We start from the raw sequence: 18,097 nt of genomic DNA, 5'->3' as shown, positions 1-18,097 counted from the left end.
TGATATTTTATGGGTCTACCTAAGGGAAATGAAGACCGAATAAATGTGTCCTTTGTGTTCCTTTTGTGCCAGTCCCCACATAAGCAGATCTTCCTTCTTCCTCTATGTTCACTTAACTGGGCAAGCCTCTCTGGTTATCATGCCCAATCTTGGAAATTTCTCCTTAAATGTTCCTGTCTTTGTGCTTCGGCAGCACGGATGCTAAAATTGGAAGGATACAGAGAAAATTAGCATGGTCTCTGGGTAAGGATGACAGACACATTCGTGAAGTCCTCCATATTTTTTCAGTTAGGGGATACACAAAATAATTAAATGTTAAAATATGGTATCAAAAGCAGTTATCATGAGGGGAAAAGAGTACAAATCAGAGTATTTTTAATGCTTTTGAAATTAGGAGTTCAGCAACTTAAAAACAATCATATATATGTGTGTGTGTATGTATGTGTGTATATAGAGAGAGACAGACAGAGAGACTGCTATACAAAAAACCTCATGGTAACTGCAACCTAAAAATCTATAATAAATATACACACACACACAAAAAGGAATCTAAATACAACGCTAAAAATAATCATCAAATCACAGGAGAAGAGAATAAATGTTCCTGCCTCAGTTTCATTCCCTGAGCGAAATCTCTGTTATTCTGAAACCTGTTCTGGCAAATGGATAATAATTAACAAGTTTTCTCCCTTATCAGTCAATGAATTATTCAATAAAAATTAAATTAAATATATTAATTTAATATATAATTAATAATTATATATTATTAATTATTAATAAGTATATAATTAATTATAATATACAATATATTGATTTAATAAATATATTAAATTCTACAAATATATTTATCCACCCATTTATCTACATTCCCCCTTTACTCGATAACATTTTTTAAGTAAAATATTTTATGTAAAATATTCTGTTGGTGCCCTAGGGGATTTGGGGGAAAAGAAAGTGATTAAACAGAGCTAGTAAAAAGTATCCAAGGGTTTCTGGGCAGGATGCCAACAGTGACCATTCTAGGAAGTGACTTGTAAACTGCCATTGTGTCAGCCAGACTACCCAAAGCTGTCTACAGACACAATGTGACCCTATCAACCTTCTTCTCTGAAGCTCAGGAGAAGACACAGCTCCATTTTTTTCTGAAACTTTTTGTCCATTATGAGGAGTTGCATTTTAAAGCCGGATTCTGGAATTTTATTAACTTTCAAAACAATAATCAGGCCTAAAGATTAATTCTATTGGGAAAAAATAGAGAAAAGGATGAAAAGAACTTTATCTAAAGACAATTAAATAGGAGCAGGTAGTATTAACCATTCACAGTATTAGTAACACAATTGCAAATTGACCCCAAAACACAAGAATGTGTTCGATAAAGCAGAAAGTCAGTGTATTGTGAAACAAAAGTAATTCAAAAGAATCTTCAGATTAGATGTGGAAAAGATGAAAAAAAATAATGAATATATATATATTATGTATATATACATTATATATATATTGCTATTAACATTTACTAAGAAAAAAAAGAGTTCACTTAATATATTTTTCTCAAAAGCTGTTATGAAGCCAGTGATGCATCTTCTTTTGACAGCATCTCAGAACTGAGGGAACAGGGTACTTCTGTCATTAATATGTGTTAACACACTGGTCCTGGCTCTAAAACTGTAACCATTTCCAAGTTAGACAAGGGAAAATAAATCAATATGGCCTGAGGAAATTTCGCAGGCAGAAGTATTTACTATGACCACTAAGCTGAATTACTGGTTTTAATAGGATTATCTCAGGGCAAGGCATACACTTTATGATTTAAAAAAAAAAAAGTAAATTGTAGCACGGTGGAGTCTTTGAGTTTAAAAGACCTGAGGAGGGTTCTCTTCCTAGTTCCAGTATTGCTTCTATTAAGCCCCTAAGTGTTGTAATAATGTCTACATAAATATTGGTTGCCAGAATATTCAGGTCAAGTTGTAATTCAGTTCAGAAAAAATAATAAGACCCAAACTCTGTTTATCATTTATAATGAAGCTTGACTGTGAATCACAGAGAGCTAAAATAATAGTAATTTAAGGAAGGCAGACATGAAATTTCCATGTTATTCTGACAACTGGGGTACATATAGTCCTCAGAGGACCAGGACTCCTCTACATTTTCCTTATAACTCAAGTTGGTGGCTAGAGCTCCAGCCATCACATATGCATTCCAGGTAGCAGGATGGAAGGCAGACAAAGAAGAGAGGAGCAAAGAGCACATTATAGCTATTGCTTGAAGAACATTCCCAGGAGTTGCAAAAGATATTTCAATATATGTCTGTCTGTTCACCAGGCTTTAGTCACATGGTTATGCTGAACTTCAAGGGACTAAGAGAAATATTTTTATTTGGGGTGGAGAGGTGGCTAGAGCACAGCTAAAAATGAGAATCTCTTCATGTGGAAGAAGGGAAGAATGAACAGTGAGGGGGAGATAACATTTTCTGCAGACCTCTTTGCCAGCTCTTAAAATTGGTGGTTTGTTTGGTAATTGAAAAAGTCAGTTAAAGCAGGAAATCACAAAAAAGAGACTTACACATTAATACTATTTACTGAAAATGTTCCTTACAACTTCTATCAGATTCATCACTTTCTTTAGCTACAAGGCTGCTAATGACAGTCAGTCTTGCATTTTTCTAAGTAGCTATCACTTTGGCTTCTTCTTTTCTTAATTTATTTGACTGTGCTAGGTCTTAGTTGTGGCATCCCCAGTTCCCTGACCAGGGATGGAACCTGGGCCCGCTGCATTGAGTGGGCAGAGTCTTAACCACTGGACTACCAGGGAAGTACCCACTTTGGCTTCTTGAAAGAGAAGCAGGAAGTGTCCAGACTGGCGAGCTTGGAGGGGCATGAAAGCTCCATGCCCTTTCCCATACTTTGTCCTGTACATTGCCTCCATCCTACCATTTCTGAGTTATATCCTTTTATTAAAAACCTGCGATCAAGTCTTTTAAAACTGATTCATGTAGCTCAAAAAACACCACAAACATCATCAGTACCTCTGGTTGCAGAAGAGCCAAAGATGATACTGCAAATGAGACTGACTGAAGCGTTTATGTCTCATTTCATTTGTCTGATTGGAAAACTGTGCTGTAAGAACAAAGATCACCAGATCAGATCAGTTTAGTTGCTCAGTCGGGTCCGACTCTTTGCGACCCCATGAATCGCAGCACGCCAGGCCTCCCTGTCCATCACCAACTCCCGGAGTTCACTCAGACTCACGTTCATTGAGTCAGTGATGCCATCCAGCCATCTCATCCTCTGTCGGCCCCTTCTCCTCCTGCCCCCAATCCCTCCTAGCATCAGAGTCTTTTCCAGTGAGTCAACACTTCTCATGAGGTGGCCAAAGTACTGGAGTTTCAGCTTCAGCATCATTCCTTCCAAAGAAATCCCAGGGCTGATCTCCTTCAGAACGGACTGTTTGGATCTCCTTGCAGTCCAAGGGACTCTCAAGAGTCTTCTCCAACACCACACTTCAAAAGCATCAATTCTTCGGCGTTCAGCCTTCTTCACAGTCCAACTCTCACATCCATACATGACCACGGGAAAAACCATAGCCTTGACTAGGCGAACCTTTGTTGGCAAAGTAATGTCTCTGCTTTTGAATATGCTATCTAGGTTGGTCATAACTTTCCTTCCAAGGAGTAAGCGTCTTTTAATTTCATGGCTGCAGTCACCATCTGTAGTGATTTTGGAGCCCAGAAAAATAAAGTCTGACACTGTTTCCACTGTTTCCCCATCTATTTCCCATGAAGTGGTGGGACTGGATGCCATGATCTTCGTTTTCTGAATGTTGAGCTTTAAGCCAACTTTTTCACTCTCCACTTTAACTTTCATCAAGAGGCTTTTGAGTTCCTCTTCACTTTCTGCCATAAGGGTGGTGTTATCTGCATATCTGAGGTTATTGATATTTCTCCTGGCAATCTTGATTCCAGCTTGTGTTTCTTCCAGTCCAGCATTTCTCATGATGTAGTCTGCATATAAATTAAATAAACAGGGTGACAATATACAGCCTTGACAAACTCCTTTTCCTTTTTGGCACCAGGACAAGGAAATAGCTGGACAGCAGTTTCTTGATCCTGAACAGCTGCAGCGTCAATGACAGTCACCCCTTTCTGACCCAATAGATGGTACATGGCATCAGAAACCTTACAGGAGGCAAGAGCCAAAAGCAAGATTTGATTGTGAAGATGGAGAAACAGGGGCTGGCAAATGCATCCCTACTTTTAATAAAATGAGTTTTGAGGTTGAAAAAAGGGCAAGAAGCGGATTCTGAAATTTCCTAGTGACATACCTTAGCTGTGAATGACCCTTCCATCCAAATATCTGCATTTTGGGAATCTGTTGCATGGAGTTTTCCCATCTGTAATATGTGAAATTACCCACTCCAGTATTCTGGCCTGGAGAATTCCATGGACTGTAAAGTCCATGGAGTTGCAAAGAATTGGACATGACTGAGCGACTTCCACTTTCACAAGTGTTTGAAGATTGATAAATACAGATGAAGAAATATATGAATCTTTTACATAATAGAATTAGATGCTTATAATCTAAAAAGTGAAAGCAGATGAGTTTTCTCTTGTTTCTTTGCTTTAAAACGGTAACTGTCTGGTTTGCCTTCATCTCCATGGATACAAAGTATGTTTAAGTAATATGTTGTACTCACTATGGCAGAAATAACAGTCTTCTCTTTGGGGGGAAAAAAGAGAGAGAAGCAGGAACTTAAAGACCTTAACCCTCTGAAGTCATGATCCTTTAGTTGTTGTTCAGTTGCTAAGTCGTGTCCAACTCTGTGACCCATGAACTGCAGCATGCCGGGCTTCCCTGTCCTTCACTCTCTCCTGGAGTTTGCTCAAATTCATGTCCCTTGAGTCAGTGATGCCATCAAACTATCTCATTCTCTGTCGCCCTCTTCTTCTTATGCCTTCAATCTTTCCTAGCATCAGGGTCTTTTCTAATAAGTCTGCTCTTCACATCAGATGGCCAAAGTATTAGAGCTTCACTTGCAGCATCAGTCCTTCCAATGAATATTCAGGGTTGATTTCCTTTAGGATGGACTGGTTTGATCACCTTGCAGTCCAAGGGACTCTCAAGGGTCTTTTCCAGCACCACAGTTTGAAAGCATCAATTCCTTGGTGCTCAGCATTCTTTGTGATCCAGCTCTCACATCCATACATGACTACTGGAAAAACCATAGCTTTGACTATATGGACCTTTGTTGGCAAAGTAATGTCTCTGCTTTTTAATACACTGTCTAGGTTTGTCATAGCTTTTCCTCCAAGGAGCAAGTGTCTTTTGATTTTATAGCTGCAGTCACTGTCCACAGTGATTTTGGAGTCTAAGAAAATAAAGACTGTCACCGTTTCCATTTTTTCTCCATCTATTTGCCATGAGGTAATGGGATCAGATGCCATGATCTTAGTTTTTTGAATGTTGAATTTTAAGCCAGCTTTTTCACTCTCCTCTTTCACCTTCATCAAGAGGCTCTTTCATTCCTCTTCACTGTCTGCCATTAGGGTGGTGTCATCTACGTATGTGAGGTTATTGATATTTCTCCTGGCAATCTTGATTTCTATTTGTCATTCATCCAGCCTGGCATTTTGCATGATATATTCTGCATAGAAGTTAAATAAGCAGGGTGACAATATACAGCCTTGACGTACTCCTTTCTGAATTTGAACCAGTCCATTGTTCCATGCCTGGTATGGCTGAGTAGTATATATATACATGTATATATATATATACACACACATACACATGTATTCAGATATATGGATAAAAATCTTCTTTGATATATGTAATCAAATCTTCTTTATCCATTCATCTATTGACAGACACTTAAGTTGCTTCCATAACTTGCCTCTTGTAAATAATGCTGCTATGAACATTGGGGTACAGGTATCTTTTTGAATTAGTGGTGTTTTTTTTAGATATACCCAGGAGTAAAATTTCTGGATCATATGTTCTATTTTTAGTTTTTTGGAGAACCCCCCGTATTGTTTCCACAATGGTTATACCAATTTACATTCCTATCAACAATGTATAAGGGTTCTCTTTTCTCCACATCTTCACCAACATTTGATATTTGTGTGTGTTTGTTTGTTTTTATGATAACCATTCTGACAGGGAACAGTGACTTTTTTGAGGCAAGCCTACTCAGAGGCAATACATGAAAGAAAAGTCACACTTAAAGTATGGTACCGCCATACAATGAAATACTAACACTCTAAAAAGGACTTAAGAGATCATTTCAATTATTAAAGTCAAGCAAGTATTAAGGGCATAACTTTCTCATTTATCCTCTTTTCTGAATTTGAAATTTTCCATAAAGAAAGTTTTTTTGAAAGAAGTTGTCTGTTACCTGTAGTTACTAACTCCTCTTGGGCCACTCACTCCTTTGAGAACTTGATGAAAGCTCGAGGCCTTCTCCATAGAAAATTTAGATAGCTCCATTCATGAACATCTTGCCTATCATGTATCATAGATCCGGCAAGAATCCCTGGTTTCTATTCCTTCTTCTTTAATTTACAAATGAGGAAACTGAGTTCCAGGAGGTGAGCGGATTTGCCAAAGGTGATGGAAGGAGTCTGTGATGGCGAGCTGCTGTCTGCCTCTCCTGCACCCCAGTCACAGATCCTCTAACCAGATGGGGACACATCCCAGAACAGAGCTCCGTGCATGGCCACCATCCCCCAGAGGCGCTGTGGGTGTTTTATCCATCTCTTCTTCCCGACTCCCTTATTTCTATAAAGGAAATTCCTATTGACCTAGGCACCCAGGTGTGAAATCCTGGGCCCCCTTTCCCCTTCCTCTTCCTCGCCCTCTGTAGCAGTCACCGAGTCCTCTGACTCCCGCTGTGCACCAGCTCTCCTCTCACACCCCCTTTGCCTTTCCTCCCATCATCCCTCGTCACAGCTCTGCCTGCACTGTGGCACCTATCTCTTAACTCGCATGTCTCAAGCCTCAACTCAACCAGTTTAACCTCCCCCAAGCCTACCTCACACCATGTTTCTGCCCTGCTCAGAAACTGCTTGTGAACCATTTCCCAGTGAGTCTCCTGAGGCCCAGAAGGTGACATGTCAAAACCAAGGTCACATGGCTGGTGGATGGAACCCTGGAACTCCAGAACCCAGGCCTGCTTGTTTCAAATGCGATGCCCTTCAAGGATCAACCCTGGCTAATGGTATCAGGACCAACTGGGGAGTTTGATGAAAATGCAGATTTCTGAGACCCTTCCCGAGATGACTCAGTCAGAATCTCCAGGGAATATGCATTTTCAATAAGCTCTGAAGATACTTCCAAGAATTAATTGTATGTGGGAATTACTTCACTGTAGGAATATATGTAGTATTAGATAACCAATACTACATCTAATACTAATAGATGTAGTATTTGATAACCAATACATTTATTTAAAAACACATTCATCAGTTCAGTTCAGTCGCTCAGTCGTGTCCAACTCTTTGTGACCCCACGGACTGTAGTACGCTAGGCCTCCCTGTCCATCACCAACTCCCAGAGTTTACTCAAATTCATATTCATTGAGTCGGTGATGCCATCCAACCGTCTCATCCTCTGTCATCCCCTTCTCCTCCTGCCTTCAATCTTTCCCAGCATCAGGGTCTTTTCCAGTGAGTCAGCTCTTCACATCAGGTGGCCAAAGTATGGCAGTTTCAGTTTCAACAGTCCTTCCAATGAATATTTAGAACTGTTTTCCTTTAGGATGGACTGGTTGGATCTCCTTGCAGTCCAAGGGACTCTCAAGAGTCTTCTCCAACACCACAGCTCAAAAGCATCAATTCTTCAGCGCTCAGCTTTCTTCAGAGTCCAGCTCTCACATCCATGCATGACTACTGGAAAAAACATTGCCTTGACTAGACAGACCTTTGTTGGCAAAGTAATGTCTCTGCTTTTTAATATGCTGTCTAGGTTGGTCATAACTTTCCTTCCAAGGAGTAAGCATCTTTTAATTTCATGGTTGCAATTACCATCTGCAGTGATTTTGGAGCCCCCCAAAATAAAGTCAGCCACTGTTTCCACTGTTTCCCCATCTATTTCCCATGAAGTGATGGGACCACGTGCCATCATCTTAGTTTTCTGAATGTTGAGCTTTAAGCCAAGTTTTTCATTCTTCTCTTTCACTTTTATCAAGAGGCTCTTTAGTTTTTCTTCACTTTCTGCCATAGGGGTGGTGTCATCTGCTTATCTGAGGTTATTGATATTTCTCCCGGCAATCTTGATTCCAGCTTGTGCTTCATCCAGCGCAGTGTTTATCATGATGTACTCTGCATAGAAGTTATTAATTTATTAGTAATAGTTCAGACATCATTGCTACTTTCATTTATCATAAGCATTATTGAAATAAATAGCCTGCTTGTGACTGCAAATCCGGAAGACTAGAAAAGGAGGCCACTGGCTGGTATTCCTTTGTTTAAAAGGTTAGTGACATGGCTGCAACTATTTGGAAATACTTATTCTTCATCCAGTTATACTTAGCAAAGGCATAAAGCAGCAGCTAATGTTTCATTGCCAACTCTGCCAAACTGCTGAATCCACATGTGAATCATGAGCTTTGTCACTTAGTACAATCCCCTGTGAATCAGAGCCAGAGTCCCTGAACCTCTTTCCTCAGAGACTTTCATAGCCAGATTATCTTTCCCTTTCTACAGCATTCAGACCCTTCAAAGGAAGGACAAGCTATTTATTACAATACACACATCCTACACAGACCATGGATTCCATGCCTAAAATGTTCAAGTCTTCAAAGGAACCGCAGGGGTTCGGGAAGGCTAAGATAAGAAATATGTGGGCAAACTAAAGAGACTGGGTGAGTTGAAAGGCAGACATACACCGGTGGGCTGAGCTCTGTGGTTGAGAGAAAATATGTCCAGACGTGTTTGGCGAGTCATGGGTTATCGATGCAGGCCGGTGGATCCCAACCAAACCGAACACCCCTTTAGGTGCTTCATATAAACTAGGTCTCCTGGGCATGACCAAGGTCCCTGAAACTTCCTCTCTCAATGCCAGACCTCTCTCCTCACACCTAGAAGACTAGGCTGTCTGTGAAAGAAGAGTAGGTATCCAGAGGGGCCCAGTCTGACAACAGAGAGCTAAGCTAATCAACTCAACCATAGACTACAAAGGGCATGAGGGAGCATTCTGAGGTGAGAAAAATATTCTACACTTTGATCAAGGTGGTGGTTACACAGATACATCCATTTGTAAAAATTCATGGAATGGTATGCTCAAAAAGTGTAAATGTTATTGCCAATCTAAATTGTACTTCAATAAAACTGACTTCAAAATCATATATTAACTAAGCACAATTTAATTAAGATTAGAAAGTATAGACAAAAGATATATAGAAGGTTAAGAGTGAAGCAAAGGGTTATAATAAAATAAAATAATGAAAAAGTGTTATACTTTCTTATAAACTATAGTTTATAGCAACTTCAACATATTTTGAATGAGTCAAATAAATATTAGAAAGACATACTAATCTAGAGATTTATCATTATTTATACTTCTTTCTTACTTTCTTGTTTACAGTCTGTCTTGCTCACTAAATTTTCAGCTCCATTAGGATGGGGACCATAGTTGTTTTTTCCAGTGAAATATCATATGTCACTTTATTTATATAATACCTGCAGCACAATCAAAGTTCAATAAATATTGGGTGGCACCATATGAAACTGCAGCTTTCATAGATAAAGAACAGTTCAATATTAGCAGTTTCATCTGGCTCAGTCTAATTCTTGTTGAACAGATGAGATTTCTCCCATAAGGTACTGATTTCTAAAGAAGTCACAGAAACACACTCCCAGTATTGTAAAATTATTTCTGCCAATGTTATAAAACTTCTTTTTTTTTAACACTTCTGACTTGTTTCACCCAGAATTTTCATAGACTGTAAGACCTCCAAGAATTCCTTCTTGTTTATCATTTACACCAGTGTCTCATATTGCTGGAGTTTTAGAAGTTTATCTTAACACAAATTCCACTGTTTCTAATGGCACCATAAGTCTATTTTCTCTTATTTTATCATGCCTGAGATTGGAAGGCTGGCTGCCATTCTATAGTTGCTATTGAATTCATCAAGAAGTATTTAACATCTATTACAAGCCAAGACTGTGGTAGGAGCTATCAGGCATATAAAAATGAATAAGGCACAATGTTTACTATCCAGGAACTCACAGTTAAATAGAAAGTTAATATTTGACAGAAATTCATCTTTCCAGGAAGAAGGAGAAAGAAGGTGATAAGTTCCATGAATAAGGCATTAAGTGTTACAGGATATCCTTATGGGAGAAAATACGATGTAGGACCCTACATCACAGACAATATGAAATCCATATATGATTAAGATAGGTGTGTGTTTAAATGTGTCCTTACACACCTTGAGAGAAAATAGAATGCTTTTATAATTTAGGATCAGAGTGGGTCTTCCCGAGGAAGGCAAAACAAAACCCAAAAGTATTAAATAGGAAAAAAAATAGCATAAAAACTTAAAATTTCTTTACAATGAAAGACATCATAAAATTCAGAGACAAGTGACAATTCTTTGACACAGCAGTTTCATTTCTAGGAATCTATCCTGTACATATACTTCACAGATATATGGAAAATATTATTCGTTTAAATGTTGCTTATAATTATAAAATACCTGAAAACCACTCAAGTATTCAGCATAAACTGTGGAGCATCCACACAGTAGACTATTGGGTGATTGGCAGGATGAAGAAGACCCCTATGTATGGATATGGAGTGATCACCTGCGGATCTACAGTGTAAATTAAGAGAAAGACTAAGGTCAGAATATTTTTGTTTGTTTGTTTGCTATGTTTTATGTAAGAAAAGGAATGAAAAGACTATAGAAACAATTTTGTTTATGTTCACAAAATGAAGACCAGGAAAGGAGTTTCCTACAGGGGATGGGGAGGAACAAACTGGAGGATACAGGTGGAGATGAGACTTTTCTCTGTTTACCTTTCTGAATAGTTTTGACTTTTGAATCTCATAAAATATAGTATCTATTAGATCTTAAAATTAAATTAGAAAGATAAACGACATTCTAGGGAAACTACATAAAGGATTAACAGCCATGGTATGGACTGAGTGCTTGTATCATGAAATGTTGAGAATTGTATGTTTTTGTCTCCCCATGATTCACGGTTGAAATCTTAACCCTTAATGTGATGGGTATTAGGGAGTAGGGACTTGGGGAGGTAGGTCATGCAGTTGGAGTTCTCATGATGGCACTGTGGTTGTTCAGTCACTAAGTCATGTTCGATCTCTGCAACCCCATGAACTGCAGCATGCCAGGCTTCCCCGTCCTTCACTATCTCCCAGAGTTTGCTCAAACTCATGTCCACTGATTCGATGATGCCATCCAACCATCTCATCCTCTGTTGGCCCTTCTCTTCCTGTCCTCAATCTTTCTTAGCATCAAGGTCTTTTCCAGTGAGTTGGCTCTTTGCATCAGGTGGTCAAAGTATTGGAGCTTCAGCTTCAGCATCAGTCCTTCCAATGAATATTCAGAGTTGATTTTCTTTAAGATTGACTGGTTTGATCTCCTTGATGTTCAAGGGTCTCTCAAGTCTTCTCCAGTGCCACAGTTCAAAAGCATCAGTTCTTCAGTGCTCAGCCTTCTTTATGGTCCAACTGTACATGACTTCCTTGGTGGCTGAGTGGTAAAGAATCTGCCTGCAATGCAGGAGACCAGGACTCAATCCCTGGTGTTGGGAAGATTCCCCTGGAGAAGGGAATGGCTACCTGCTCCAGTATTCTTGCCTGGAGAATTCCATGGACAGAGGAGCCTGGAGGGCTACAGTCCATCGGGCCACAGAGAGTTGGGTACGACTGAGTGATTAACATGATGGCATTAGTGCCCTTATAGGGAGAGACACTGGAGCTTGCGCGTGTGCTCCCCTCCCCCGCGCCCCTCTCTCTGTGTCTTGTGAGGACACAATGAGAAGTCAGCCATTCGAAAACTAGGAAGCGGATCTCATCAGACACCAGACCTGCCAGTACCTAGGTCCTGAACTTCCAAGACTGTAAGAAGTAAATACCTGCTGTTTAAGCCACTTCATCTTATAGCAGCTTGAACTGACTAAGAGATGCCATGGTAAATAGTATAATTAGTTGCTCTTTACGACCCATGGACTATAGTCCTCCAGGCTCCTCTGTTCATGGGATTCTCCAGTCACGAATACTGAAGTGGGTTGCCATTCCCTTCTCCAAAATAGTATAAAAAGTTCACACAAATCAATAAGAAGTTTCGATCTGGTAGGAAAGCTAGCAAAGGGGACTCACAGAAAAATCTTTCCTCTACTGTTTATCTCTACTCTCGGTGTGCTACTCCCGGTATTTCTGATCACCAACGCGTAGTAATTTTTTCTGCACCAAGCAATCCTACAACACCAGCTGGGTGTCATACAACATAACTCAATCCTGACACTGTCTAGCTAAAGTTAGCATCGGATCCCATAGGGTAAGTGTTCAGTTCCACAGTACTGCCCCCCGCCACATTCACACACACTTCAGATGCCATTCACAAGTCCAAGTTGGTGATTAAATCAATCTCCAGCCCTCTAATCATAAGATTGGGTTCCCCTGGCAACCAGCCCCCATCCTTAAGGGCTTTCCAAATTCACTTCATTAACATAAACTCAGGGGTGGCTGAAAGGCGCTTGTCATGAAAGTCTGAAGGTTTTAGGAGTTCTGTGCCAGAGATGGACAAATACCACATTTCTTATTGTAAGTCACAATACAGAGGCAAGAACAGGTAATTTACAGAAGAAAACCAAATAGCAATAGATATAAATATGTAATGATACCATTCTCAGCAGGTACAAAATAAATTCAAATTGAAAGAAAAAGATATTTTTCATGAACCTGATTATCTTAAATTTAAAAGATTTATGATACCAGTGAAGAATGAGAGGATGGGGAAGCAGGAACTTTTTAATACAACTGTTGGTATGAGTATAAATTGGTAGAGCCTTATAGGAATATCTTCAAAATTCCAAATCTAGGAATTTATGCCAAATACACTTACAAGGAAAACCAAGAAATATACTGCAATGGTGTTTATTGCAGCAATGCTTGTAACAGTTAAAACTGAAAACCAAGGTCCACTATATTACAACATAGCTATACAGTGGAAAGACCTTGAAGATATATCAAGTAGATGAAGCAAATTGCAGTAAATTATGGCCAATTTTTATGAACCAAAAGATTAATAATTTTATCATATGTGTGTATGTGCATTTAGGTATGGGTATACACACATATTGGAGAAAGAAATGGCAACCCACTCCAGTGTTCTTGCCTGGAGAATCCCAGGGGCCGGGGAGCCTGGTGGGCTGCCATCTGTGGGGTCGCACAGAGTCGGACATGACTGAAGCAACTTAGTAGTAGTAGTATACACACATATATATGGAAAAATCTGGTATAGTAAATATTAATATGGTTATTTTTGAGGGTGTATAGCCTGTAGTTCTATATCATTCAAAAATTTTATAACAAACCTGTATTCCTTTAAAACTATAAGAAGATGTTTAAAACTCCAGTTGAAAGTTTAGAGTTGACGTCATAGAAGAGCTGACATTTCATGCCGTCAAAAACTCTGAGCTGAAGAAAACCTTAAAAGTCATCTAATTTTGTGGTTTCCAAATGCAATCTATATTCTAATTGCATCAAAAGTACCAGGGAAACTTTTTTGTAAGAAACATTTTATTTTTCTTTGTCATTGGATCATATCTCTAGGTTGTGTAGGAAACTTTTTAAATTTTTATTTATTTATTCATTTTTCGGCTCTGCTGGCTCTTCATTGCTGTTCAGGCTTTTCTCTGTTTACGGCAAATGGGGGCTACTCTCTAGTTGCAGTGCAAGGGCTTCTCATTGTGGCTGCTGCTGCTGCTAAGTCGCTTCAGTCGTGTCCGACTCTGTGCAACCCCATAGACGGCAGCCCACCAGGCTCCCCCATCCCTGGGATTCTCCAGGCAAGAACATTAGAGTGGGTTGCCATTTCCTTCTCCAATGCAGGAAAGTGAAAAGTGAAAGTGAAGTCGCTCAGTCGTGTCTGACTCTAGCGACCCCATGGACTGCAGCCTACCAGGCTCCTCCATCCTTGGGATTTTCTAGGCAAAAGTACTGGAGTGGGGTGCCATTGCCTTCTCTGTCTCATTGTGGAGGCTTCCCTTTTTGCGGAGCACGGGCTGTAGGGTGTGGGGGCTCCCATAGATGCAGCATGTAGGCTTAGCAGTCGTGGCTCCCGGGCCCTAGAGCGCAGGCTCAGCAGCTGTGGCTCCCGGGCCCTAGAGCGCAGGCTCAGCAGCCCGTGGCTCCCGGGCTTAGTTGCTCTGTAGCATGTGGGATCCTCCTAGATCAGGGATTAAACCCATGTCTCTTGCATTGGCAGGTATATTCTTTACCACTGAGCCACCAGGGAAACCCAGAAACATTTTTTTAATGGGGATGGATTCCTCGTCTCCATTTTCCAGATTATGATTCAGAATTTTGGAGGTGAGGCTGAGAAACCTATTTTTAAAACAATCTCCAGGTGACTCTGGTATTATGCCAGACTTAAAAACCATTTCAACCTCCTACGCAATGCAGTAGCACTCCTCTGGAAGCCTTGATGTAGATTATTTCAGAGATGAACGTTTTATACACCTGTGAGAACCTTGTAGAGAGATTTCATGATCAAGTGTATGTAGGACTTCCTCGCTTCTGCAAAATCTGGGTAACATTTGTTTCAACCCTAACAATTTCAGAGTATGTTCAAGTTTAAAGTCTTCCCCAAGACACTTGAAAGTTTCAAAGAGGGAGCACGTGCTTTACGTTGTGAGGGGTTTTGGGCTCTATCTCAGGCTTTAGGCTCCTGTGAGTTCTCATATTGCCTCAGACCTGTACAACCTTGCCGTATCACTCTCTTCGCCCAACTGCTTTCCTCGGCTTTGTCTTTCCTCATGGCACTTCCCAGGGGCTGATGTACTGTATGTTTATGTGTTGGCCTATTGGCGTCTCCCGGCTAGAATGTGAGCCTGCTTGGGAGTAGGCACTATTTGCTGTATTAACCCCCCTGTCCTCAGTGGCTCTGATAGCACCTAGCACAGAGGTTTGAGCACACAAAAATATTTACTGATACTTGTCTGTCTGTCTGGCTTACTTAGTATGGTCATCTCTAAGTCCATGCTTGTTGCTGTAAATGGCATTATTTCATTCTTTTCTGTGGCTGAGTAACATTCCATTATATACATGTATTATATCTACTTTATCCATTCATCTGTTGACAGGCATTTAGGTTGCTTCCATGTCTTGGTTATTTTAAATAGCACTGCTGTGAACATTGGGATGCATGTATCTTTTCAGATTAGAGTTTTATCTGGATTGCTTTGGTGTACACCTGAAACTTACATGTTATTGTAAATCAAAGGAGGAAAAAAAGAAAGAAAGTGAAGTCACACTCAGTCGTGTCTGACTCTTTGCGACCTCACAGACTGTTTAGCTGGCCAGGCTCCTCCATCCATGGGATTTTTCAGGCAAGAGTACTGGAGTGGGTTGCCATTTCCTTCTCCAGGGGATCTTCCTGACCCAGGGAGAGAACCTGGGTCTCCCGCATTGCAGGCAGACTCTTTACCATCTGAGCAACAAGGGAAGCCACAGTAAATCAACTATACTTCAATTAAACATTTAAAATATTTCTAGATCTAGATATAGATGAATATGATGGAAGGAAGGAACAAAGAGATGCTCTGACTCTCAAATCCATTCTGTCCTCCCCGGGTCTGCCTCTTGCCATTCTGCCACCTGCTCATTCTTGCTGGCTTTACTCTCTCCCCATCTCCCTTTTCTACTCACTTCTCTCTCTCAGGAACAAAGAGATTCCGCCTCTTGCTTCTCTGTTTTTTTTAAAGTAGACTTTATTCCTTACAGTGGTTTTAGCCTCACAGCAAAATTGAGCTAAAGTTTCAGAGATTCCCCCTCTACCCCCCACCCCTATATGTGTAGTCTCGCCCCTTATCAACACCCCCACTCCTTAACTCTTTTTTTAAAATGTATTTTTAATTTTTTTTAAATTGGGAGATAATTTCTCTATAATATTGTCTTGGTTTCTGCCATACATCAACATGAATCTCCTTGCCTTTTGATAGGAGTTTCCCTCACCTCCTCTAATTCTTTAAAATCTGACATTTCTGCTTCAGAAATCTCTCCAACACGAATTAGATGCAGCACAGCATCTCCTCCAATCACAAACAATCTTCTCCATGATAGAGATTCTGTGTCAGAAATAAAGATATTTATATTCATTGAAAATCCCTTTCTCCATCACCACCACCACTTGAGGATCTCAGTTTGCCCCTCAGGAACAGGAGAAAACACCTCTGTAGTCTGCCTTGTCCACTTGGCCAGCCTGGCTGAAGAGGCAGCTTCTGCCTAAATACCACGGTTCCCAGTTCTACATCTTACGGTTCTTTGTGTAATCCGACGTACAGAACTTCTCTTCATTTTTCTGATGCTCTTTACCTGGAATCCTCTGACTTCCAACGCCCTTCTCAGAAGGTAGCCCACATACCTGACACGCCCCAGGTGGAGCTCAAGCTAATTCAAACAACGGTGGGGTTATTCCTTTTGAAAACGTGGCCACAATACTTCTTTAATGCATAAAAGGGCTGGGAGCCAAGAATGTGCTTGTCCTTTTCCTGACCTGAGTTCCAGATCGTTGGGGTTTTGTCAAAGCAGCAGTTCAGATAAAGGTGTGGAAATTCTTCTCATTTTCTCCCTCAGGTTACCATAGCCCTGTCCTGGTGTCCAGATGCGGCTCTCTGGGAAATTCAGGCTCTATTTTTCCGGATTCAGCAGCCGTTGGCGGTGACATTGGTGCTTTCAGAGGAATCTAGAATCCCCAGAGAACGCTTTGTCCGATTAAACTCCCCAGAAAATCTCTACGAAGAACATACACCAAATGTGCTAGCAGTTTCCAATGATTTGATCGGGGAAATACACTACTATTCTCCAAAAAGAATTTTTTTCTGAGTCAGGCTCCCTTCATGATTTCTTCCTTGAGGCAAGTTTAAGAGGCCTCACATGACATTAACTTTGTCTAGAATTGTCAATGCGTACAGCTCATTTAAATGGACATCTGTGAAGGCCGCTTGGAGCAAAAATCTGGACTCATCTATCTGTGTCTCTGGAAGATGGACTCTGTGGTGGAGACAAACTGGGGTGGCTCCTAGCTCAGCACCTTCCCAGCTGCCCCTCAGCTTGGGCAGGGCCAACCGATCCAAGAGAAGAAGGCGCAGACGCAGGCTGTGCCAATCGGAGAGTTTGCCTTGAGCACACAGACAGGTGGTGTTGAGGCATCTGGTGCCAGGGCCATGGAAGAGCCCAGGAGCTCCTACTACGGCCCTGGTCCTGCCTCCCCCCAGTTCTGCTCTTTCTACTATTCAGAATCCCGCCTATAAATCCGACTTTTATTATGTTGGCCAGAGCTGAACATTATGCAGGCTTAAATCGCAAAGGGGCCTCTGGGGCCCTATTGTGGAAATCTAGCGCTGGCCCTGTGCACGTCGCCATCTTGGTCAGAGCCTTCTGCCAACACTTAAGGTGTGTGCACTTGGCCTGGAACCTGAACTCTGCATTTCGAACCAGTTCAAGGAATTATCCTAACAATCCATGTGTGTTATTATTATCCCTATTTTAGAAATGAGTCAAGTGAGGCCTTGTGTGGTGCTCAGGGTCAAACAGCTACTAAGACGTGGAGGCCAGGAAGAACCCAAGGCGTCAGATTTCAGAGCTCTGTTCTTAACCAGCATGCAGCAATGTCTCCATGAGGGTCTTCAGGCCTAAACCAGAGGACTGCATGCTTGAGCATGCCCAGCACCTTGTGGAAAGCCCTTCTGCCTGGAGTAGGAGGTAGGATAAGAAGACCTCTAGTCTTCCACCTCCCTCCCACCTAACCAAGAGTCTCAACTTTCTAAGCCAAAACCTCTGTTTCTCTTACTTTGTCTCCTGCCCCATCCTTTGATACTGAGATACAGAAAATGATGAACCCTCATGGAGAAAGAGAG

At 40.9% G+C, this 18,097-nt stretch overlaps 1 long non-coding RNA gene and 1 other non-coding gene across 2 annotated transcripts in view; both read left to right on the top strand.

Annotated features, from left to right (window-relative positions):
- The window catches only part of LOC129620829 (uncharacterized), a 44,338-nt gene extending 26,626 nt beyond the window's left edge, over nt 1-17,712 (top strand). The window contains exon 3 of the long non-coding RNA XR_008698736.1: nt 16,815-17,712. This is a non-coding gene — a long non-coding RNA (uncharacterized LOC129620829). The remainder of the gene's footprint in view (nt 1-16,814) is intronic.
- LOC129622225 (U6 spliceosomal RNA) lies at nt 182-284 on the top strand. Its single transcript, XR_008699893.1, has one exon. It is a non-coding gene; the product is annotated as a U6 spliceosomal RNA (small nuclear RNA).
- Nucleotides 17,713-18,097: the final 385 nt, after the last annotated feature.

This window comes from Bubalus kerabau, chromosome 10, assembly GCF_029407905.1.
Source record: "Bubalus kerabau isolate K-KA32 ecotype Philippines breed swamp buffalo chromosome 10, PCC_UOA_SB_1v2, whole genome shotgun sequence".
NCBI lineage: Eukaryota > Metazoa > Chordata > Mammalia > Artiodactyla > Bovidae > Bubalus > Bubalus kerabau.
Note: the sequence above shows the minus strand (reverse complement) of the source record. Positions and strands in the feature narration are given on the sequence as shown.